At 43.8% G+C, this 24,603-nt stretch overlaps 2 long non-coding RNA genes across 6 annotated transcripts in view; both read right to left on the minus strand.

Annotated features, from left to right (window-relative positions):
• The window catches only part of LOC141548956 (uncharacterized), a 1,120,676-nt gene that overhangs the window by 282,126 nt on the left and 813,947 nt on the right, over window positions 1-24,603 (minus strand). For all 3 annotated transcript variants that reach the window (XR_012484170.1, XR_012484171.1, XR_012484172.1), the window contains one exon: window positions 5,790-6,618. This is a non-coding gene — a long non-coding RNA (uncharacterized LOC141548956). The remainder of the gene's footprint in view (window positions 1-5,789; window positions 6,619-24,603) is intronic.
• On the minus strand, window positions 7,206-24,546 carry LOC141548961 (uncharacterized). 3 transcript variants are annotated; one of them, XR_012484195.1, is made up of 4 exons: window positions 24,200-24,546; window positions 14,514-14,587; window positions 13,405-13,503; window positions 12,436-12,534 (listed from the first exon to the last, which is right to left on the minus strand). It is a non-coding gene; the product is annotated as an uncharacterized LOC141548961 (long non-coding RNA). The 3 variants fall into 3 exon arrangements; XR_012484196.1 differs by lacking the exons at window positions 14,514-14,587; window positions 24,200-24,546 and adding an exon at window positions 7,206-9,530 and having other exon boundaries at window positions 12,419-12,534; window positions 13,405-13,796; XR_012484194.1 differs by lacking the exons at window positions 14,514-14,587; window positions 24,200-24,546 and adding an exon at window positions 14,068-14,209.

Genomic DNA, 24,603 nt, shown 5'->3' on the forward strand with positions numbered 1-24,603 from the left:
CAATCATTCTTACATCATTTAAGGACCTTGTTTCCTAGAAATCACACACACACACACACACACACACACACACACACACACACACACACACACTCACACACACTCACACACTCACACACACACACACACACACACACACACTCACACACACACACACACACACACACACTCACACACACACACACACACTCACACACACACACACACACACTCACACACACTCACACATACACTCACACTCACACACACACACACACACTCACACTCACACCCAGTGTCAGAGATACCACGGAGCCACACTTGAGTTTGTAAGACTCAAAGTTCTAGCTAAACGTTCCCGTCAAACCTTTTGGCTATTTCCAAATTCTCTCGGAAGTTTGCCCTTTTTGGGAGCCAGGGAAGGCTGAACTGGCAGGTCCCACTTAGGAAGGAGGCCCTCCCTCAGGAACGTTCACTGATAGGGCTCCCAGCAATTCCTTTCTCTTTCCATCCACCCGCCCCTGCAGCAGGGAGGGATGGGCAGAGGGGGAGAAAGGAGTGATGAGGAGTAAACTGAGGTCTAAACCGAGATGGGTCAGTTCCTTTTCTCTCTCTCCTTCCTTCCCCAAAGTAACCCAGGGCGGGTTTGGCAGTAAAAGAATTTGCTACTTAATGCTGTATGGAAACATAGTCTTTATTGATTAGAATGGAAACACCGGAGAGCCGGTGGGCAAAATGGCTCCATGGTACAAGGCCAATTTTGCAAAGAGTAGATTTCTGAGGATCAAAGAACGAATATCAAGGGGCTTCCGCCCTCAACAGAAGGAGACTCTTTTCCTCTCTGTGCTCTCCCCCTATGCCTTGGGAGTGAAGGTTGGGGATCCCACAATTACCAACCAGGTGACCTGAAATCCAAATTTCCTCCTTCATCTCCACACTGGCAATATATGTGAGCTACCTCTAAAGTCCTCTCAAGTCCTAGCCAGCAGGAAGCAGTTACAGGCCGTCAAATGGGTGAGGTTCATATAGCATTTGCCCCGCCAAGTCCTTTTACAGACATGGGACCCTCCCAACAACCCTGGAAGGTGAGTGCAATGAAATCCCCCACAGAACACACTGGCTACAGTTCTTGTGGGAACCCTGGGCTGGGGTTCTAGCTGCTCCCAAGCCTGTGAACAGAGGACAAAAGGCTTGACTGCCTCTTAATACATTTCTGCCACTTAAAGCGGGCTCACCAAGGGCAGAGGCTGCCGCTCCTCCCCCTCCCCCTGACGCTCTGGGCACTGCCCGTGCCTCCTGGACTCTCCTCGGGGAGCACCTAGATGGAACCTGCAGAGGGCTGGGGTGAGGGGGGCCAGGATCCCCTTCTGCTGGTACTCCCAATGTCAGGGCTCAGACGATGCTGGCCTTGGGGCCTGACCCTCCCCCCCCATCTGCAGCTGCTGGCGTTGGGAGATGCTGGGGCAGGGTTTCCAGGGCCCCCTTGCAGTTGCTGCCTCCCCTTTTCTGCCAGATGAGGCAGAAGTCAAGTTTTGCTACAGTTCTCCAGCTTTCTCTTTTCTTTCTCTGATCTGAGATGACCAGGACATAGAGGGGCCTTGACTATGACGATCTTAATCTGTCAACCGCTTTTCAAACCTTTTTCAACTCTTATAAGATTTCATCCTTATTTTAGCTTAATAGAAATTCTACAGGCTGGTTTCCCAGAAACTACCAAAATGTTTCAGGACGGGAACTACCCCATGGTCTCAGGAGCTCTTACCTGCAATCTTAACATCCCTCATTGCCAGTCTCCTTAATGAGTGATAGCAAAAGCTCCAGAATCTGCTTAGGTGGTTTTTTTGTTTGTTTGTTTGTTTGTTTGTTTTTTAGCAGTTCCACAACTTTAGCTCTCTAGCTTTATATCTGTAGCCCCAACTTGGTCGGTGCTGGGGACCACAGAAGGCTTTTGCTTAAAAAAAAAAAAATCTAATATGGGAGTTAGTGATGCTATTAAATCTTCTCCAACTCTTTCTAAGTGAACCCTGGGGACAACATGGATTTAAAAGCAACTTCTTAGAATCATGTCAAAGCAATTATCCCCATCCCTGCCTAAAGAAACAAATAAATACACAAAGATTGGGTCCTACCAAATGCATCATATCATATAAATATTGCCTTGATACCTTACATGGGCACAATCCATACAGAAACAAAAGTAGAGACCAAATTCTATAATGAATATTGGTGCGAAAATTTTAAACCACCAAAATACAAAACCTATTCCTATGCAAAACACAAGAAACATTGGCATAAATGGGGCTTTCCTAAAAGCAGGAAGTAGAATTTGTCTAAAATAAAGAACTAGTGTTATTCCTAATACAGACAAGACAGAAGAGCTTGCAGTAAAAACAAAAAGAGGCTATGAAAAGGATAATCTCTAAATCAGTTAATATTGATAACATGAATTTAATTTAGTATTAAATTTGAAGTTTCCTTCCTTTTGAAGACCTAAGCTAGCATAAATATCACTTAAGTCTTAATTTCCAATTAGATTTACTGAATGAATCTTTTAATAAGACTTAATAGTAGATAAGGTAGAATGAGCCTAAATATATCTTCAAAGAAATAAAATAAAATAACCACCTTTTAGTAAGTTACTCCTTTTTCAGTGAGCTAAACAGATCCATAGCAGAAATCCTTAAAGAAACACTGAAGAAAACGTTTCAAAAAAATTCACAGAATGAAAAAATAAGTTCTAAGACAATGAAGTATTGACTTGAACAGTTCTCCTACCCTAAAATCTCCTCATTGCACTCCTGACATGCCCAGTAGCTGACTATTGTAACTCTCCCTAGACCTCTGTAAAACTGATGGATCTGCATCATGAAGCGTTCCTTTTTTCTGTTATAAAATAAGCTCCGTGACCTTCCAATTTATCATACGCCAATGAGATCTTAACTGACCTTTTTTAATGGTAATTTACTGATCTTGATATAAAATAATTTTTGACAAGAATCCAAAGTTTTTCCTTTGGAGACATAACAGATATTCCCGGTCATTACTATAATTCAATACTGTACCAGAAGTGCTTGCTATAGCAGTAACTCAAAGAAAAGACATGGAAAGTATAAACAGCAAAGCGGCAAATAACAAATTAAAAAAATGTTTTTACAAATGATATGATTGTTTACTTAGAGAATCCTACAGAATCAATTAAAACTTAAATGAAGTTTTTCCTAACATCAGCAAGACAGGAGAGTGTAAAAAAAACCCAAGCAAGTTATCAGTATCATATAAATTATCAATAAAATCCACCAGAAAGATAAATTCCATTGAAATTACATATAGTATGAAATAATTAGAAGTCAACCTGCCAAAACATAGAAAGCAACTCGGTGAATACAGGTCACTCTTTTCACAATTAAAAGCATCTCCAGATAAGGGGAGAAATATGAATTACTCATTGCCAGGCCAAAAATGATAATGCTGCCTATATTAATTTACTAACACAATGCAATATGAATCAAAATACCAGAGAATATCTTGAGAAAATTAAAAAAGGATAACAGAATTCATCTGGAAGAACAAAAATTAAAATTATCAAGGAAATGAATGGGAAAATTGGGAAGGAAAGGGCCTAGCAGTATCAGATCATAAAACTACACTAGCAAGCCCGAATGATTAAAAATGTATTATTGAGTAAGAAACAGAAAGACTGACCATAGGAACATTTTGGGTACACAGCATACAGGAGCAAAAGAGCACATCATCCATTAGTTTGAAAAAGCTAATAATCCCAGCTGTGGGAAAATTCACAATTCAATAAAAGCCACTGGGAAAATTGACAAGTAGTCTAACAGAATCTGAGGTTGGAAAAAGGTTTCACAGGAAACACAAGAGTGAAGCTGAAAATGGGTATATTCCTTGGATGTATGGGCTAACATCATAAACAGAGAAGCACAGAAGGAGATGGGAAAGAAATCATGACTAAGCAAACGACAGACAGGTTCAAAAGAGGCAAAGTGGACAATCTGGCTTATATAAAATTAAAAAGCTTTTCCACAAACAAAATCAATGCAGCTAAAACTAAGAGAAGTGAGAAGTTGTGGGGGGGAAGCAACATAGTCCTTAACTTTTTTCAGTGAACCATTCTGCAGATATTTTACATAATGTGAATTTACCCACGGATGTGTAAAAAGCCAGAAGGGAGGCAGGAAGGAGACTGTGCTTCTGTGGAGCCACCACATGGGCCAATGACACATAAAGTCTGGATATACAAAATCAAGAGCAGGAGGAACACTTTCTTGCAGGGGCCAGCCCCAGGACAGCCTGGCTGGAACTGAAAGGAAGAACATGCCACGAGGCACGGACATGGAATCCTGTGGCATGGGACAGACGTGGTGCTCCAATGATGGACAAAACATCCAAATGCAAGGGCCAGACTCTCAGCTGGGCAGATGCATTGAAAGCAAGTTGTCCTGCATCAGTACTGGAGGTCTTAAGGCAAGCCCGGATCCATCAGTGGTGGTGGCCGTCTCTCTGCAGATCTATTCTGCCTTCTGCTACAGAGGGTTTTTAAAGGTTTGGGGGGGGCCACAGAGTACCGAACTGAAGGAGAGGAGCAGGATGAGATCCCAGTATGGTACAGAGGTGGTTTGGGAGAATTCCTTGCATACAATCCAATTTGCTTAGTATGAATTGAAATAAAGCAACATCTGTCTGTTGTCCATTCAGTTCCTCTTGAGTTTTCTCTAGATGTCTTTTATATGTACGATTTCTAAGTCATCTAAATTTTATTATTCTCCCCGACTTCTTTATTTTATGGTTGTATTAGTCTAGGTCACACAGAAGTTGAGGTCCCCTGCCATTATAATTTTATTATCTATTTCTTCCTGTATTGCATATAACTTTTTCTTTTAAAATTTGAATCCTATGCCCTTGTGCACATATTTCTTTTGTGACTCCATTAACTGTGATTCTCCTAAACAAGAATTAGGCTGCACGCTAATCCCTTTCAGTGAGGCCTAATTTTACTCTATATTTTTTCTGTCATCATGATTGCTTCCCTTATTTTTTATCCTTCATATGAGATATAACAGTTTCTGCTTCAGCCCTCTATTTTAAATCTGGTCCTCTCTTTCTTTTCATATGTATCTTTTCAAAATACAAAAATAAAATAAAATAAAATAAACATGGTGTGCAAGTCTGATTTCTAATTCATTTTACTTGCATTTAGCAATGAGTTCATCCCATTAACACAGTCATGTTGTATTTGATTCTGTTTTTTCTTCTTTCTCTCTTTTCATGCCATTCCCCCCCCAGTTTCTATTTTACACATGACCACTGCATTCTTTTAACTGTCCAAGGCTTATCACCACTTTTTCCTTCTCCTCTCCCATTTGTCTACTTACCTTTAGGGTAAAATAGATTTTTTTGACCCATTGAAGAAGTACATATAAATACAGATATAGATATTTCCCCACTTTGAACCAATTTAGATGGGAGGGAGGTTCAAGGATTGGTCACTCCCCTCATCATCATTTTCTACTCCAAGGCAAAACCTCTTCCCTGAATGCTTATTTTATGAGATCATTTCCTCCATTATTTCTCTCCCTTCTACCATCTGCCAGGGCATCCTTATTTCTCACCTATGTATTTTATATCATCCCCATCCAGACGGTTCACTTCCAAAACCTCTTTCTAGTTTGAATGCTTCTACCTGCCTAGTAAAGATAAAACTCATAGGAGACATGATTATCGTCTTCCCTTCTAGAAGAGGACACAGGGTATCAGTAACGAGTCACTTGAGGGGTCTCTATCATATTTACCTTTGAATGTTGCTTTTGAGTCTTCAATGTGAGACTCACATTTTCTCCTCAGCTCTTGTCTTTTCATCAGGAATGCTTCAGCGGCCTCTATTGCATTCAATGTCCAATTTTTCTCTTGCTGTGCTTCCCCAGAGAGGAAGCCCGTAGTGAGTGGAGTGTTCCCAGAACGAGTGTCTTCTGCCACAAAGATGTTGTCCGCTGAGTGATGTCCGTCTAGATGTGTTTCCATAGAGAGCAATCCCGAAGTAAGCGGTGTAAGACAGAAACTGGAAAGCCTCTGGGCAAAGGAACCGACCTTTATCAAGGGAAACAAGGTGAGGTCTCAGACCGTGCTGGACGGACCATAGAGCCCACCTTTGTTTCTCTCAAAGGTTGGTTTCTTTGTCCAGAAGTCCTTCCCAGTCTCTCTCTTACACCAGAATGTTGCCAGAGAGAGTGTCTTCTACCTCCATTGTCTTTGCCTCTGAGTTCTGAGAGTAGAGTAGGTGCGTATCTCCAAGAAGGTAGTAATTGAACGATTCTAATAGTATTTATCTTCACCCATCAGCATTTCATCTACAGAGTATTCTGACATTAAATCCACTAGTGTCTTTTCCTCAGAATCTTCAGAGATCAGCAGTAGTTCAAAGGTGGAAGAAGCTTCCGAAAGAGAAGTATTTTTATAAATATTATCAGGTATTACAGGTATCGTTTCCCTCCACGTGTCGAGACTGCAAGTGCTGCTTCAAATGAGAGTGATCCACCAGGAATGGCAGTATTCTCAAGAGATTATCTCCTACCACAAGTCTTTTCCTCTCTGGACTATACATTGTGTTGATTTTTTTCATTCCTAAAACACAAAAGATCACTCGTCACATGGCATGACTCTCAGGAAGCAGAAGGAGAGGGAGGGAAACATGGCATACTGTGGTGTAAGAAACAGGAAACCGCATGGCATATTTTTACATGAGGGGAAGAATCTAAAGGTATTAATGAAAAAGTGGGGAGGAAGAACAAAAAGGGCTTTTCCTGCATTCTCATTCCTTCCAGCTCTGCAGCTTCAGCATCCGGGCTTGGCTTGAGACCTCCAGCACTACAAGGGGAGCCTTTGGCTGGCTCTGCCACTCAGCCTCACGTCTGGCACCTGCTTGTGTGCCTCCTGTCCATCCATGCTCAGGTGCCATGTGTCTTTCCTCAGTCCACATGTTGCTTGTCCTCTCCTTTGTGGGGCGGTGGCTGGCTCCTCCTGCCTGCTCCCGTCCTTCTCTTGCTCCTCAGTACCCGGGTCCGTGTGTCCTTGGATCATCTCCCGGCCCCCTCCCTTCCCAGACGCACGACTCCCTTCCTGTCTCCCTTTCTCCCTTGAAGCCGAGTCCGGGGGTAAATTCACTTTACTCTAAAATTGCTCCACTAAAGGTTTGCCCAACAGTCCACTTACAGAAAGAGGGAACTGTGTAGAGTTGGTATAAAAAATCGATGCCCAAGTCCAAAGCAGTTTGGCAGAATTTTGATAGAAGACCAATACCTCATAGCACATAGTAAATTAAACTGTAACAGAATACATGGTTTAGCTATGACAAATGAAAGGATAAACTGGGCCTATGAAATGATGAATCACTGTAATCACTAATAAGTACCTTAGCTGAAACCTCCACCTCATTAATGTATTCATTCACTCAGCTATGGATTGACTCCTCCAATGTGGCCGGCACATACAAAGCCAGACGGGCTAAGTGACGAGCCACAAGCCCACGGACAGCATGGTCGTAGGCTCTGGAGATGCAAACACTGTTACAGACACAGTCCCTAACAAGACAAGCTTGGGTTCTGCTAAGACAGAAAATGTGTAAATGTACATGAGAAGAAACACAAATGCAAAATGCAAGGCAGTCTGGGAGCAAGGCTTACAGCAGCTTTTCAATCAAGAAAGGCTACATGTCATAGTTGGGGCTTGAATGGTGTCTTAATTGCTAAGGATAGAGGGCCAGGTTCAAAGTCAGGAAGGCTCAAATCTTGCTTTAGACCCACGTCAGCGGCATGACCACGGTCACCCCGTCTGACCTCTTAGCGCCTCAGACTACTCTAAGAGCAGGGACGCCTTCACCTGGGGAGTCACTCTTACTGAAGGGGCAGACAGAGCAAAGAATGCTTGCCTTGGACGCTCTGCCTTATCCTTGCCCAAGGCCACATGCTCACCAAGGGCCTGAGGCTGCCTGTGAACAGAGGTCTTCCTGACTCCCCGCCCAGTGCTCTAACCCCTGAACCCCCCTCTGGAAGCCCCAGAAAACTGCTGGGAAGCCATGGTTGAGGAGGATGCCATGCAGCCAGGGAAGGAGAAAGAAAGAGCTCATTGCCAGGGCTCTGAAGTTCTGCAGGGTCTCAGTCCTTTCTGAATTCACCACCCGCCCTGAGGAAAAACGCCAGTTGTTCTGTCTGAGACAGGACCGTCCCTAGTCTTAGTGTGTGGTGGCTGCAAGGGAATGTGAGCAGGCCCTGCAATTCCACAGAGAATGCAAACTACCTTTAATGGAAAGAGAAAGAACAGTTCCAAGGAACCCCGAGTCACACTTGCTCTTGATCCCCAGTCATTCTGGCTTTTAACCTTTTGTGTCCCCCTCCCAGCAAATAGCTTACCTGGCCCGACGCATATGTGGGGATCTGTCCGTCTCCCCTTTAACAGTCTGGGGTGGTCTCGAGTGCAGGTTTTCTTATACAACACAATTTGCCCCAGGAATCCTGAGAAACTGAGCTATACATTCCATGCTGGTGAGGGCTGCTTCTTTCTGGGGAATCCAGCGCCTTCCCATGGGGGTCGAGAACAATTTGTGCCATTCCTTGGCTGCTCTGTGTCCTTCCAAGATGGTTTCCTCTCAAATATAGACAGAAGAGACCCAGGAAACCCTCTCAGCATTGAGATTAATGAGCCCAATCTGGCACTAACACGGGGGAGAGTCTTAAAGACTTGGTAAGGGTCACACAAATTGTAAGTATGGGAGGCAGGATTTGAACTCAGTTGTTTCTGATACTCACCACTGGACACAGAGCAGCAGGTTGGCTTATGAAGCTGTAAGGTATCTTTTCAGGGTCCCTAACACCTATGAGGCTTTAAACTCACCTTCCCTGACTCCAAAAAGTCAAATCTCTCTGTCTCTCTCTCTGTCTGTCTTTTTTTCTCTCTCTCTTTCTATCTCCCTCTTTCTCTGTTCCTCCTTCCCTCCCTCCCTCCGTCTCCCTCTCTCTGTCTCTCTCTCTGTCTCTGTCTCTCTCTCTGTCTTTCTCTGTCTCTGTCTCTCTGTCTCTCTCTCTGTCTCTCTCTCTCTCTCTGTCTCTCTCTCTCTCACACACACACACACACTCCTGGCTTAGCTTTAATGTTCATTTCAACCAGATTTTACCTCCATTCACAGGTATAAAATGCAATCACTCGACAAATGTTGAGCATCTGTGGTGTTTCATCTTTGATGTTGGGTTTTTATGCGATGGGGTAGTTGGGGAAGGTCCCTCCGAAATGTCTCGTGTTCCAAGCGGAGATTCCCGAATCAGCTGGTTAATGGGTACACTTTAGAAGTCTAGAAGTTCAAGTATAGCAGGGAAGCTACCAGCCCTCCAGCCTTAGAAGCAACAAGCCAGGGGCCAAGCCCCTTACTCTGGATTTAAGAAACTTGGGACAGTGCCCAGTATACCCCAAGAGCAGGGCTCAACTTTCAGTGTTACAACACGGTCTGGAAACCTGCACCAAAATTATCCCCTGAGTGTAGGAAGCTACTGTGCTGTCAGGGAAGATCAAACCACAACATCAGAGGATCATAATGATGCCAGAACATCTACATGTGAAGCCTCAAATTGGTGTGTGTATGGATTGGTCTCAGTCCTTCTGAAAGGGCTCCAAAAGCATTTTTAAAATATGTAACAGGAGTAGAAGGAAAATGGGCAGGAGAAATGAGAGAGATTCACAAGAAAATTAACATTTTTTAAAAAGAAGCACCAAAAATCGGACAGACATGTACCAAACGTCAATGAAGCAAACAACCTTAAAACGTAGAAATTTCTAGATGGAAAAGGAAGAGCAAAAATCCATTGAAGAAAACAACTCCTGGGGAAGATTTTGGGAAGATGCAACAATAGTTCAGAACATTCACAAACAAAAGAAAATTGAACTTCTGAGCTAATATAGACAAGTGATGAACACATAAAAGTTGGGGCAGAATCGGGGTATCCTAGGACAACCAGAGAAGTCCAGAAGAAAGACCCCACTATGGAGGAGTAACCAGTTAAAACATCTCCAGGCCAGCTCCCCTAGAAGAAACAGGGAGCCCTGGGGCTTGCTGGTTTGCAGGTGGCTTCAGCCCCAGTCACAGGGACTTTTACTTCCTGGGACAGCACTTGGGGATCTGATGCCAGAAAGTCTGATAAGGAAGTCCTGGAATATCTGCTGATAAGGAATGCCAGGCCCAGCTGTGCTGATAGGAGAGAAGGAATCAGCATACACCCAGGGAGGACACAAGCAGAGGCACAGGGTAGCTGCTGGCTGTCTTATAGGAGGCTGGAGTTCTTGGTTTTTGAGGTCCAAGTCAGAGAAGAAAACTGAAAGAAGATCCAGGGACAGAGGCACCGTCTCCCCCTCTCCGATCTAGGTGATGACACTCTTACTTTCTTATTTCAAAAAAGAACAAGCAAAGGAGAAATAATGCAACTACAGAAAGAGGAAAGACTGGGATTTATCATTAGAGGGGGATACTGAAGGGGAAAAGCTTCCCTTACCCCAAAAAGCAATGGCAAATGGCTAGTGTTCAAAAAGAATTTCTAGTGAACTCAGAGAAGATTTTAAAAATCAAGTCAGAGAGAATAAGGAAAAACTAAAAAAATAACAAGAATCCAACTACATCCAGAGGTTTATGGAAAGAAAATAAACCAACTCATAAAAGAGATCCAGAGTTTTGAAGAAGAAAGTGACTCTTTGAAAGTCAGGATTTGGCGAGAGGAAGTTGGGGAAGTTATGAGAGACCAAGAAATAATAAAACAAAATCTTGCCATGATGTAGCAAATGACCATTTGGTAGACTTAGGAAAAAAGATAAAAAGATTTGAACTCTTGAAGGGTGATGGTATCCACTTTCAGAGAAACAGAGAACAATCAATCATATAACAATCTTACATAAATGCATATAAATGTGTATGTATATATGAGCACGATTACCCATGTCTAAGTATATGTGTTTGTATCCTTATATAAATGTGTGTATGTATCCGTGTATATGTATGTGTATTTATGTACAAATATTTCAGCACTTAATTGTAGCCTTCTTGGGGGAACCTGAGGGAGGGGAAGGGAAAAAAAGAATCATGTAAAAAAAGTGTACAGCAGCAAACAAAAGCAAACCTAAAAGGAAACAAGGAATACACGGGCAATTCTCAATAAAATGTGTACTATTGTGTATGATTTCTTGAACTGGAAATCTATTATTTCATATTTTGAATCCTCTCACATTCTTTTGCGCACATGACAATGTTTTTCTATTTTGTTTTTTTTCTATATTTAATTTGTTTTAATAAATGAATAAGTATATAAAAAGGAAAAAAACAGAGGAGTGTTTTAGTGGAATGGTTTACGTCTAGAAGACACAGTATTAAATGACCACAATACTCTACTGTTTGAGAAATACCGACAACCCTGCTTTGTGGAAAATAATTTACGATTTACAAAACCCTCTGGGGAAACCTAAAAAACAGTATGGCAGGTAACAGGTATAGTTCAGCCATTACATCATGTACCAAGATGTTTGTCCAAAGGAATAGAAATTTGGTCCCATCAACCTCGCAGCATGTCTCTGAGTCTGCAGACTAGATATTTGGTCCCTTGCCCACTTATGTATCTTATATTTGAAAAACAAATTGGGATATTGAACTCTTCTCTTCCATCTAGTTCATTTATGGTTTCGTGAAAGAGAGCTTAGAAAAACCAGGCTTTGATAAAGCCCATTGGAATTCATAAGGAGCTACTTGAGAAAGTCTTGAATCCAAATCACTCTGGCTGTCACTGAGTTTCCAACAGTACTACTAAGCACTACTTGGTCATTGGGTGGGTTTTGATGGTGCAGACTGAGTGTAAATCACAATTGTTTCTTCTGGCCAAAAGCAATGAGCTTCATTGGAATGTAATTTTGGAATCATGCAAAGAAAGTAACAAAAATATCCAAAGCCTTTAAAATAAATAATACATTACATGATGAGAAGGCACCAAGAAGAAAACAATCCCCAAATACTGCAAAAAATGTATAATGGCACTTTTTGTGACAGCAAATGTACTGGAAACAAGGTAGATGCTCTCAAGTAGGTAATGGCCAGACAAGGCATGGAAACAAACTGTGTAATATTATTATAAGAAATGGAGAATGTGTTGAGTACAGAGAAGCAGAGAAAGATCTCTGTGAAATGATGGAACGTGAAGTAGGCAAAGCCAAGAAAACATTATATACATATATATATGTATACAAACACACACACACATATATATATGTATACAAACACACACACACACACACATATATACACATACATACACCTATAAACAAAATCAATTTAAATGGAAAGGACGATAAAGCAAACACTGGAAAGGACCTGTAAGAAAAGGTTAAAGACTGAAAAGGATACAAGAGAAGACACCATCACCTGTCCTCTTCCAGGAGGTGAGAGGTCCACAGGTGTTACACTTCTGCATTCCTTTTCCCAAATGCATCAAACAGCTGGGCTCACTTTTCTTTTCCTCCCTAAAACAAAAACAAAATGAGATTTGTTACATGGCATGGCATTCTCAGGGAGAGGGCAGAATCCATGGGATACCCTAGTGATTTAAGAAACAGAAAACCTCAATAGACACAATGAATTGAGGGAAGTGGGAAAGACAGGGTTTGGGATTAGTAATTATCAGGAACAGATCTCAAACTGTACTAAAAATCAGAGATTTTGGAAACCATTTGTTGTTGTTTGGTCCTGTCAGCTTTTTCCTGACCCTATTTGGGGCTTTCTTGGCAAAGGCGTTGGAAGGGTTTGCCGTTTCCTTTTGTAGCTCATTTGACAAATGAGGAACTGAGGTGAACAGGGTAAAATGACTTGGTGAGGGTACCACAGTTAGCAAGTAGCTGAGGCCAGATTGGAACTCAGGAAGATGACCCTCTCTGACTGCATAGGCACACAGAAAATAATATGAACTTCTTGAAATTGAAACATCGATCAATGCAAAAGATCACGTGTGAAACGTACATAAGCAAATCAAATAAAAAGCTTAGTGTATAAGAAATCCAAAGAGAGCAGGCAGTGGGACAGGGAAGGACATGCTATTTCATTTTTAATAATGAGATAAGGAAAGATAAATTTGCCAGAAATTTGATAGCTCATGGACACCTCACACCAACTATCACATTAAATGACAAATGGATATATGAATTAGATGTAAAAAGGGAATTTATAGCCAATTAGAGGAGCAAAGAGGAAGTTCCTTTTTGTACCTATGGATGGGGAAAGAGATTATGCCAGAACAAGGAACAGAGAAAATCTCAGTAAACAAAAGAAGATTAATTCTGCTTCTATAAAATTGTCCAAATTCCTAAGGCAGTTAAAATCTGCAGCAAAACACTTACCTGAGGAAAAAGACCTTTGTAGCAAAAATCTCTGTGTGGCATATACGCAAGATATAGAACAAACTGATTCCCATTTCCAGGGTAAAGAATCATTCTTCTCTAGAAGAAAAGATAAGTATAGAAAAATTTCAGAGGAAAAACATCCAAGCTCTCAAAAGCCTTATGACAAAATAGCCCAAATCCTTCATCAGGAGAGAAGCCGGAATTAAAACAATTCTCTTTTTTTCAGCCTGTAAATCGCTAAAATTCAAAGACTAAGGAACCCATCTCCTTCTTTGTTCAGATACATGGAAACATCCTTTTCATCATAAGCTAGTTGTAACCAGAACACAAAAACTGTCATTTAATCAAAACAAAACACAACAAAACAAAACACAACAAAACAAGACAAAAAAAAAAAAAAAAAAAGCCCACCATACAAAAGAGACAATAGGGGGAAGGGGGAGGGGAAGAGGTCTTCACTTAAATTCTTATCAAAATGAATGCTGTATAATATCTTTATGGGAAATGAAGAAAAAAACCTTTAAGAGAAAATATGTTAAAGGTGAATTATTCTATAAAGGGAGAGATCCTGAGGAATAAGATCACCCCTCCCTCTTTTTCTGAGGACTCCATATTTTAGCTTGGATTTTAGCACGTTAAGCTCTGCCTGCGGCCACAAACCTTTCCGTGCCCTTTGATCCCCGAGGTCAGACAGGACAAAAGGATGGAGTGGAAAGCCCCGATCTCCCGGGTTGTCCGAGTTCCGAGCCTCCGGCCAGGCCTGGGCCTGCAGGGACAAGAGGTGGAAGCTTCCATCGGAGACCGGAGAGAGGGAGGGTCCCCAGAGGTGGCGCCCGGCCGGCCTCCGCCGCACCCCAGCTTCCCACCCCCCCACCTCCCCTCAGGGACACAGACGCGGCCACGCCCAGGATCTCAGCCACATTCACGCCACCACCCCCCCCCAGACAAAGGTGCCGATGCTCCCGGGCCTTGTAGCCGCCCTCCCCCACACCTACCGGGCAGGAAGGAAAGCCGGGCGGGGAGGAGGGGGCTTCAGGGAAGGGCTGGGATGGGAGAGGACAAAGGGAGGGGCTGCGGCGGGAGCAGGGAGGGGCCCCCTCACTCACTGCGGCTTAGGCGCTCAGGACCCTCGGCTCGGTCCGTCCGGAGGACGAGGGTAAGACGGGGGACGGAGGGGTCGCTGTGAGGCGGAGAGGCAGGGCCTGAGTGAGGGGCGCACAGACTCCCCGCCGCCCCGGCCCCGGCACATCCTCCCCTCCAGACAAAGGAGACTGGCATTGAACAGAGGGTGGGAAGGGGCGGCCCTGTGACGTCACCTGCGGGGGGCTAGGCTCCTCCCAGATCGGGGGGAGGGGGGAGAGAGTGGGGTTCAGGAGAGGGGAGGGGGCGCTGGGACATTAGCCCGGAGCACTTGGGAGCCCCCCCCATGTGGTTACTCTGGGCCCTCCTCACCCAGCCCCGCTAGGGCGCGGCCGCAGTGCCTCTCCCCCCCCCCCCCCCCCCCCCCCCCGAGGGCCCGGCGCTGACCAGGGTCCTGGGTCCCCGGGCCGGGCTGCGGGGCTGGGAGCAGGACGGCCGCTGAGCGCGGCTTGCGGGGGTGGAGGGGCCGCAGGTTTTCAGGAACTGGGAGGAGAGGGCCCCAAAGGCTCCTCGGCCTCCGCCGCCCCCCCCCCCCCCCCGCCCCCGGACCCGTAGCCTCCCAGACTGAACCGCGGGCTCAAGCTCCCGCCCCCCCCCCCCACCTCCCCTCAGGGCCACAGACGCGGCCACGCCCAGGATCTCAGCCACATTCACCCCCCCCCCCCCCAGACAAAGGTGCCGATGCTCCCGGGCCTTGTAGCCGCCCTCCCCCACACCTACCGGGCAGGAAGGAAAGCCGGGCGGGGAGGAGGGGGCTTCAGGGAAGGGCTGGGATGGGAGAGGACAAAGGGAGGGGCTGCGGCGGGAGCAGGGAGGGGCCCCCCCCTCACTCACTGCGGCTTAGGCGCTCAGGACCCTCGGCTGGGTCCGTCCGGAGGACGAGGGTAAGACGGGGGACGGAGGGGTCGCCGTGAGGCGGAGAGGCAGGGCCTGAGTGAGGGGCGCACAGACCCCCCGCCGCCCCGGCCCCGGCACATCCTCACCTCCAGACAAAGGAGACTGGCATTAAATACAGGGTGGGAAGGGGCGGCCCTATGACGTCACCTGCGGGGGGCTAGGCTCCTCCCAGATCGGGGGGAGGGGGGAGAGAGGGGGGGGGTTCAGGATAGAGGAGGGGGCGCTGGGACATTAGCCCGGAGCACTTGCGAGCCCCCCCATGTGATACTCTGGCCCTCCTCACCCAGCCCCGCTAGGGGGGGCCGCAGTGCCTCTCCCACCCGGAGGGCCCGGCGCTGACCAGGGTCCTGGGTCCCGGGCCGGGCTGCGGGGCTGGGAGCGGGACGGCCGCTGAGCGCGGCTTGGGGAGGGGGGGGGGCGGCTCTTTTACCGAAACTGGTTGGGGGAGAACAGGAGGCGGAGGTCAAGGAGGGGGCCCGGGCTCCCCTGAAAGGAAGAGCACAAAAGCTCGGCAGCAGCTGCGAAGCCCAGGCCTTGGACGGGACTTGGATTCCTGAGAGCCCCCAGAGCAGAAGCAGGGGGGGGGAGGGGGGGAGGGGGGAAGGACGGGACACAGGGGAGGGGGTCTGGGGGAAGGGCGGCATCGGCTCTTTTGTCCAGACCTGAGATCAGAGAGCGGGAAGGCACAGAGGGCCACCAAGGCACGCATGCGCACCCGCCCCCTATTTATGCTTGTGTCCTCTGCACTGAATTCTAGGCCAGGGAAACCTTCCAGAGCCTGGACACAGGGTGCCACACCCGCCTTTCTGGCCCAGTCTCCTCTGCCACGTGACTTCATCCATTTCCCCCTAAACCTATTCGGGAAAACCGGGTCCAGAATAGTCAGTCAATACAATTCTGGGAGCAAGTGTCAGGCACTGAGCGAAGTCAATGCTGGAAACAGAAAGAAAGGCAAAAGGCCGTCTCTGTGCCAAAGGAGCTCAGTTGTGGGGGAAATGAGCTGCACACCACTTTCTATGTACAAGTAGACTGCCATCAGAGGGGTGGTGAGGAAGGAGTATCCTCAATAATGACACAAGTAGAGCCTCATAGGGGGACAGTTGTGGAGGGGGCAATTTCTACCTCCCATGATGCTTCTGGTGATTGTATTCGTCTGCTCTCACTCGGCTGGACACCTGGAGCATTGCTCCAGTGGACTCACCACAGAGAATCTTCCCTGAGGGGCTCTGTCTGTGACTTAGCTCCTATCTGGGCTAGATTCATTTGTTCACAGCAGCTAAGCCATCCAAGCTACAGTTTTCTGGTGGCTGGAACCTTTCCATGTTGAGGGAAGCGGGACAGTCCTTGGTATTTAAATTGTTTTTTTCTAGCTGTTTGCAGGATTTTCTCCTTTGTGTGGTAATTCTGCAGCTTAGCCACAATATTCGGTGGTGTTCTTTTTTTTAGGGTCTATTTCAGAAGGAGTTCGATGAATTCTTTCCACATCTACTTTTCCTTCTGTTTCTATTATCTTTGGACAGTTCTCTTTGATAATTTCCTGTAAAATAGAATCTAGGTTCTTTTTTTGGTCATAGTTTTCGGGAAGTCCAATGATCCGCAGATTATCTCTCCTAGATCTATTTTCCAGGTCTATAGATTTTCCCAGTAAGTATTTGACGTTGTTCTCCAGCTTCTCATTTTTTTTTTTTTTTTTGTTTTGTTTGACTGATTCTTGGGTTCTCTGTGAATCATTCATTTCTATTTGTTCCATCCTGACTTTTAAGGAGCTATTTTCTTCTTTCACAGTTTTTAGTTCTTTTTGTAAATGCCCAATTTCGTTTTTAAATGAATTATTTTGCTCTATTGAATTTTTTTCCATTTCCCTAACTTTTTTTTGAGAATTATTTTCTTTTTCCAATTCAGAAATTCTATTTTCTTGAGACTTTTTTTTATCTTTTCCAATTCAGAAATCCTACTTTCCTGTGATTTTTTAAGTTTTTCTAATTCACAAATTTTGTTTCCCTGCATCTCCTGTGAATTCTTTATTTTTTCCAACTCCAATTTCAGGACGTTGTTATTCTCTATCATAGCTTCCCTTTCCTTTCCCCATTTTTCTTCAAACTCTCTTAGCTTTTTGATAGACTTTTCGAGGAGAGAGTTATGTGATGGGGGGGCAGGAATCATTCCCCTTTAGGTTGTTATCTGCTGACTCTCTGCTGTTAACTTCCTCGGGGTTGGATACCCGCTCTTTCTCTGTGTAGAATGAGTCAATGGTTCTTTTTGGCTTCTTACTCATACTTGAAAAATCTTTTGGGGTCTGTCCCTGGGGTAGGAAATTATTTATTTATTTCTTTACCAGCTTCCTCCCAGACCTGGATGGATGCAGCGGCTCCTGCGCCTGAGCTAAGAGAGAGCTCTGGGAGAGAGTTCCCCACCGCCTCCCTGGAAGTGCCTCAGAGGTGACTAGCACTACTGTGCTTTGAGGGCGCTGTGTTCTAGTGGCTTCCCTGAGGTTTGAGACTGAACAGTAAAGGCGACACAAAGCCCAGCCTATGCGTCCCGGTGGGGCGTGGATGTCAGTAGCAGGTGACGTGAAAAGCCCCTGCGCTCAAACTGGAAGTGTCTGCTAGAAATCTCGGTCCCTAGTTCAAAGGTTCTGCTTCTCTGGGACTTCCGGGGCTGATTTCCACAGCCTTCAGCTGAGCCAGGCAGTGTGTGTTGCCTTGGGCCATATCCGCCCACTTCTCAATCTCTTAACTAGTCTCAGGTGGGAGCTAGGGGCCACACCCCCCAGTGCCGAGATCTGCTGAGTCACCCCCAGGATCCTGGAAGATCTAATCTATCTTTGAATTTTTAAAGTAGTTTAGATTTCTCTTCTTAACTGCTGTATTATAAGTAGAGAAGAGCTAACAGCCTGTGCCAGATTCCTTTATCTCAGTGGCTTCTCTGATCCCAGAGCCCTTCCCAGCACAATCAGCGCAGTATGCTAGCACCCAGCCGTCTGTGCTGGCCTCTCTTCTTCCTCCCCTGGGAACTGACCTTTTCTGTTGAAACTCCAGATTCTCTTCAGCTGGTAAGTCGTGCTTCCAGTCCTTGTGATATCTATCAGTCCAGCGCTATTTTTGAGGCTGATTTATCTAATTGGTTGTGAGGGAGTAAGGATGTTCACAGAGTCGTGTGTTTCTTCTCCGCCATCTTGGCTCCGCCCCATTGACAGCTTCTATATGGATAGAGAGCAGACTTCAAACCCTGAGGAGACTAAAAGCAGATTGTCTCCAGAGGAATCCCCAAAATAGGGATATGATCTGCTCCTCAATACACAAAAACTCTCCTAGAGGAAATCAAAAAGGCTCTCACAAGAGAGCTAGAGAGAAATTGGAAAAGGAAAGGAAAGCTTGGCAAGAGAGTCTGAAGAAGTCATCCCACGCATTTAAAGACAGAGTGGATAAAGAAATCAAATCATTGAAAAACAAAATTAGTGAGTTGGAAAAGGTAAACAACTTTAAGGAAACCAGGATTAGTGAGTTGGAAAAAGAAAATAACTCTCTAAAAATGAAATTGATGAAATGGGAAAAAATTCCATAGTTCACTTAAAAACTCACGTAAAAACTCAATTTGACAATTACAAAAAGATATAAAAACAGTGAGTGAAGAAAATACATCATTGAAAATCAGAATTGAACAAGTAGAATTTAATGATTCAAGGAGAAACCAAGAAGTAGTCAAGCAAAACCAAAAAAAAAAAAAAAAACAATGGAAAAGAATGTCAAGTACCTTATTGGGAAGAAAACAGACCTGGAAAATAGATCCAGGAGAGACAATTTGAGAATAATTGGACTCCCTGAAAAAATGAGGAAAAAAAGAGCCTGGACACTATTTTTCAGGAAATTATCAATGAGAACTGCCCAGACGTTTTAGAAACAGAGGGTAAAATAGACATTGAAAAAATTCATCAATCACCTACTGAAAGGGACCCTAAAATCAAAACGCCAAGAAATATAGTGGCCAAGTTCAAGAACTATCAGACAAAGGGAAAAATATTGGAAGCTGCTAGAAAAAATCAATTCAGATATGGAGGAGCCACAATACAGATAACCCAGGATCTAGCAGCGTCCACATTAAAGGAGTGAAGGGCCTGGAATATGATATTCAGAAAGGCTAAGGAACTTGGTATGCAGCCAAGAATAACTTACCCAGCAAAAATGAGCATCTTTTTCCAGGGAAGAAGATGGGCATTTAATGAAATAAATGAATTCCAGCTATTCTTGATGAAAAAACTGGATCTACACACAAAAAAAAGTTTGATCTACAAATACAGAACTCAAGAGATTTCTAAAAAAGATAAAAAGAAATCTTGAGAGCAATATTTCTGCCATAAAGATATATAAAGATCACATGTATAATTTGTTCTAGAAACTATAGGTGGAAAGGAAATTATATCCTAAAAAATGTAAAGTGGTGGTACTACATCTCATGAAGAGGCAAATCTGAGAGAAAGAAAGGAGGGGGATGAACATAGTGTGTATCAATAGACATATTCGATTTATGGTGAAACTCCTTCCACTTCATTGAAAAGTGGGAGGGAAAAAGTGAAAAGGGAAGGAGTAAGCTAAGGGGAAGGGAATACAGAAATTGTGAGGAAAAGGGGTAAAAGAGGGGGAGGAAATTTAAGGTGGATGAGGGATAATAAAAAGGGAGGGGTGTGAAAAGCAAGTGGTGCTCACAAGTTTAATACTGGTTAGGAGAGTAAGGGGGAAGGAAAGGAGAAAAGCATAAGCAGGGGTTAACAGGATGGCAAGCAATATAGAATTAGTCATGTTAACCATAAATGTGAATGGGGTAAACTCCCCCATAAAGAGGAAGCAGTTAGCAGACTGGATCAAAAGCCAGAATCCTACTATATGTTGTTTACAGGAAACACACCTGAAACAGGTTGATACATACAGAATGAAGGTAAAAGGTTGGAGCAGAATCTACTATGCTTCAGGTGAAGCCAAAAAAGCAGGGGTAGCCATCCTCATCTCAGATCAAGCAAAAGCAATAATTAAACTAATTAAAAGAGATAAGGAAGGGCATTATATCTTGCTAAAAGGTAGCATAATAATGAAGCAGTATCAATATTAAACATATACACACCAAGTGGTGCAGCATCTAAATTCTTAAAAGAGAAATTAAGAGAGCTGCAAGAAGAAATAGACAGCAAAACTATAATAGTGGGAGGTCTCAACCTTGCACTCTCAGAATTAGATAACTCAAACCACAAAATAAATAAAAAAGAAGTCCTAGAGGTAAATAGAATACTAGAAAACTTTGTTATGATAGATCTTTGGAGAAAGCTAAATGGAGACAGAAAGGAGTACACTTTCTTCTCAGAAGTTCATGGAACCTATACAAAAATTGACCATATAAAAATTGACATAAAAACCTCAAAATCAAATGCAGTAAGGCAGAAATAGTAAATGTATCCTTTTCAGACCACAATGCAATGAAAATTACATTCAGTAAAAAGCCAGGGGAAAATAGACCAAAAAATAATTGGAAACTAAATAATCTCATACTAAAGAATGATTGGATGAAACAGCAAATCATAGACATAATTAATAACTTCACCCAAGAAAATGACAATAATGAGATGTCATACCAAAATGTGTGGGATACAGCCAAAGCAGTAATAAGGGGAAATTTTATATCTCTAGAGGCCTACTTGCATAAAATAGAGAAAGAGAAGGTCAATGAACTGGGCTTACAACTAAAAATGCTAGACAAGGAACAAATTAAAAAACCCCAGACAAACATGAAACTTGAAATTCTAAAAATAAAAGGAGAGATTAATAAAATTGAAAGTAAAAATCTATTGAATTAATTAATAAAACTAACAGTTTTATGTGAAAAGCAAGTGGTGCTCACAAGTTTAATACTGATTAGGAGAGTAAGGGGGAAGGAAAGGAGAAAAACTAACAGTTGGTTCTATGAAAAAACTAACAAAATAGACAAACTCTTAGCAAATCTGATTAAAAAAAGGAAAGAGGAAAATTAAATTGTTAGTCTTAAAAATGAAAAGGGAGAACTCCCCACAAATGAAGAGGAAATTAGAACAATAACTAGGAGTTACTTTGCCCAACTTTATGCCAATAAATTCAATAACTTAAATGAAATGGAAGAATACCTTCAAAAAATATAGCTTGCTCAGATTAACAGAGGAAGAAGTAAATAGTCTAAATAGCCCCATTTCAGAAAAAGAAATAAAACAAGCCATTAACCAACTCCCTAAGAAAAAATCCCCAGGACCAGATGGATGTACATGTGAATTCTAACAAACATTTAAAGAACAATTAACTCCACTGCTATATAAACTATTTGAAAAATAGGGATTGAAGGAGTCCTACCTGGTTTAGGTATCAATACCATGTCTGTGCTTTTATGACACAGACATGGTACTGATACCTAAACTAGGTAGTTTGAAAACAGAAAATAAAAATTATAGACTAATCTCCCTAATGAATATTGATGCTAAAATCTTAAATAAAATATTAGCAAAAAGACTACAGAAAATCATCCCCAGGATAATACACTATAACCAAGTGGGATTTATACCAGGAATGCAGGGCTGGTCCAATATTAGGAAAACTATTAGCATAATCGACTATATCAATAACCAAATTAACAAAAACCATGTGATCATCTCAATTGATGCAGGAAAAGCATCTAATAAAATACAACATCCATTCCTACTAAAAAACACTTGAGAGTATAGGAATAAATGGACTATTCCTTAAAATAATCAGGAACATATATTTAGAACCATCAGTAAACATCATGTGTAATGGCAATAAACTGGAACCTATCCTATTAAGATCAGGAGTGAAAAAAGGTTGCCCACTATCACCATTACTATTCAATATTGTACTAGAAATGCTAGCCTCGCCAATAAGAGCCGAGAAAGAGATTAAAGGAATTAGAGTAGGTAATGAGGAAATCAAACTATCACTCTTTGCAGATGATATGATGGTATACTTAGAGAAACCCAAAGATTCTGCTAAAAAGCTATTAGAAATAATTTATAACTTTAGCAAAGTTGCAGGATACAAAATAAATCCACATAAATCTTCAGCATTTTCATACATCACCAACAAAATCCAATAGCAAGTGATACTAAGAGAAATTCCATTCAAAATAACTGTCGATAGCATAAAATATTTGGGAATCTATCTACCAAAGGAAATTCAGGAATTATATGAGCAAAATTACAAAACACTTGCCACAAAAATAAAGTCAGATTTAAATAATTGGAAAAAACAGTAAGTGCTCTTGGATAGGCCGAGCGAATATAATAAAGATGACAATACTCTCTAAACTAATCTATTTATTTAGTGCTATACCAATCAGACTTCCAAGAAAGTATTTTAATGACCTAGAAAGTAAACAACAAAATTCATATGGAAGAACAAAAGGTCGAGAATTTCAAGGGAATTAATGAAAAAAAAAAATCAAATGAAGGTGGCCTAGTTTTACCTGATCTAAAACTATATTATAAAGCAGCAGTCACCAAAACCATTTGGTATTGACTAAAAAATAGAGTAGTTGATCAGAGGAATAGATTAGGTTCACAGGACAAAATAGTGAATAACTATAGCAATCTAGTGTTTGACAAACCCAAAGATCCCAACTTGTGGGATAAGAATTCATTATTTGAAAACAACTGCTGGGAAAACTTGAAATTAGTATGGCAGAAATTAGGCATGGACCCACATTTAACACCACATACCAAGATAAGATCCAAAATGGGTCCATGATTTAGGTATAAAGAATGAGATCATAAATAAATTAGAGGAACAAAGAATAGTTTACCTCTCAGACTTGTGGAAGAGGAACAAATTTAAATGGAGAGCGGGGTTCAGGATAGGGGAGGGGGCGCTGGGACATTAGCCCAGAGTACTTGGGAGCCCCCCCCATGTGATTACTCTGGGCCCTCCTCACCCAGCCCCGCTAGGGGGGGGCCGCAGTGCCTCTCCCACCCGGAGGACCCGGCGCTGACCAGGGTCCTGTGTCCCCGGGCCGGGCTGCGGGGCTGGGAGCGGGACGGCCGCTGAGCGCTGCTTGGGGAGAGGGGGGCGGCTCTTTTACCGAAACTGGTTGGGGGAGAACAGGAGGCGGAGGTCAAGGAGGGGGCCCGGGCTCCCCTGAAAGGAAGAGCACAAAAGCTCGGCAGCAGCTGCGAAGCCCAGGCCTTGGACGGGACTTGGATTCCTGAGAGCCCCCAGAGCAGAAGCAGAACGGGGGGGGGGGGGGGGGGGGGGGAGGAGGGGGACAGGGTAGGGGGTCTGGGGGAAGGGCGGCATCGGCTCTTTTGTCCAGACCTGAGATCAGAGAGCGGGAAGGCACAGAGGGCCACCAAGGCACGCATGCGCACCCGCCCCCTATTTATGCTTGTGTCCTCTGCACTGAATTCTAGGCCAGGGAAACCTTCCAGAGCCTGGACACAGGGTGCCACACCCGCCTTTCTGGCCCAGTCTCCTCTGCCACGTGACTTCATCCATTTCCCCCTAAACCTATTCGGGAAAACCGGGTCCAGAATAGTCAGTCAATACAATTCTGGGAGCAAGTGTCAGGCACTGAGCGAAGTCAATGCTGGAAACAGAAAGAAAGGCAAAAGGCCGTCTCTGTGCCAAAGGAGCTCAGTTGTGGGGGAAATGAGCTGCACACCACTTTCTATGTCCAGGAAGGAATAAGCAGGGGAAGGGGCTAGAATTAGGGGGTCAGGGAAGACTTACTGTACAAGAGGAATCTTCTCTGGGGTGTGAAGGATGCCAAGGAAGCCAAGAAGGGGTGATGAAGGGCCAGAACATGGAAGGTGGCGGGGACAGCCAGGGAAATGCTCCCGCTCAAGGGACGTCGTGCATTGCCCTTTCATTCATTCCTGTATCTCCTGAAGGCTCAAAGCATCAGCAGGGCGATTGAAGAAGCTCCTGGCACAGTACAGGAAGCACAAAGCCAAGCTCTCTCCCAACTCCCCTTTAAATTCACGGCTCATATCCAATTCTTAAGTGGAGACACAAGAAAAGATCAAGGTGGGATACACGTCTAGCCCAAGACCCCGTCCGAGGCTGGAAGAAGAGATCTGTAACTTAGTCTGCTTCAATTGCAATTACAATAAACTTTGCTTCTTGACTTGCAGGTAGT

This window comes from Sminthopsis crassicaudata, chromosome X, assembly GCF_048593235.1.
Source record: "Sminthopsis crassicaudata isolate SCR6 chromosome X, ASM4859323v1, whole genome shotgun sequence".
Classification (NCBI taxonomy): domain Eukaryota; kingdom Metazoa; phylum Chordata; class Mammalia; order Dasyuromorphia; family Dasyuridae; genus Sminthopsis; species Sminthopsis crassicaudata.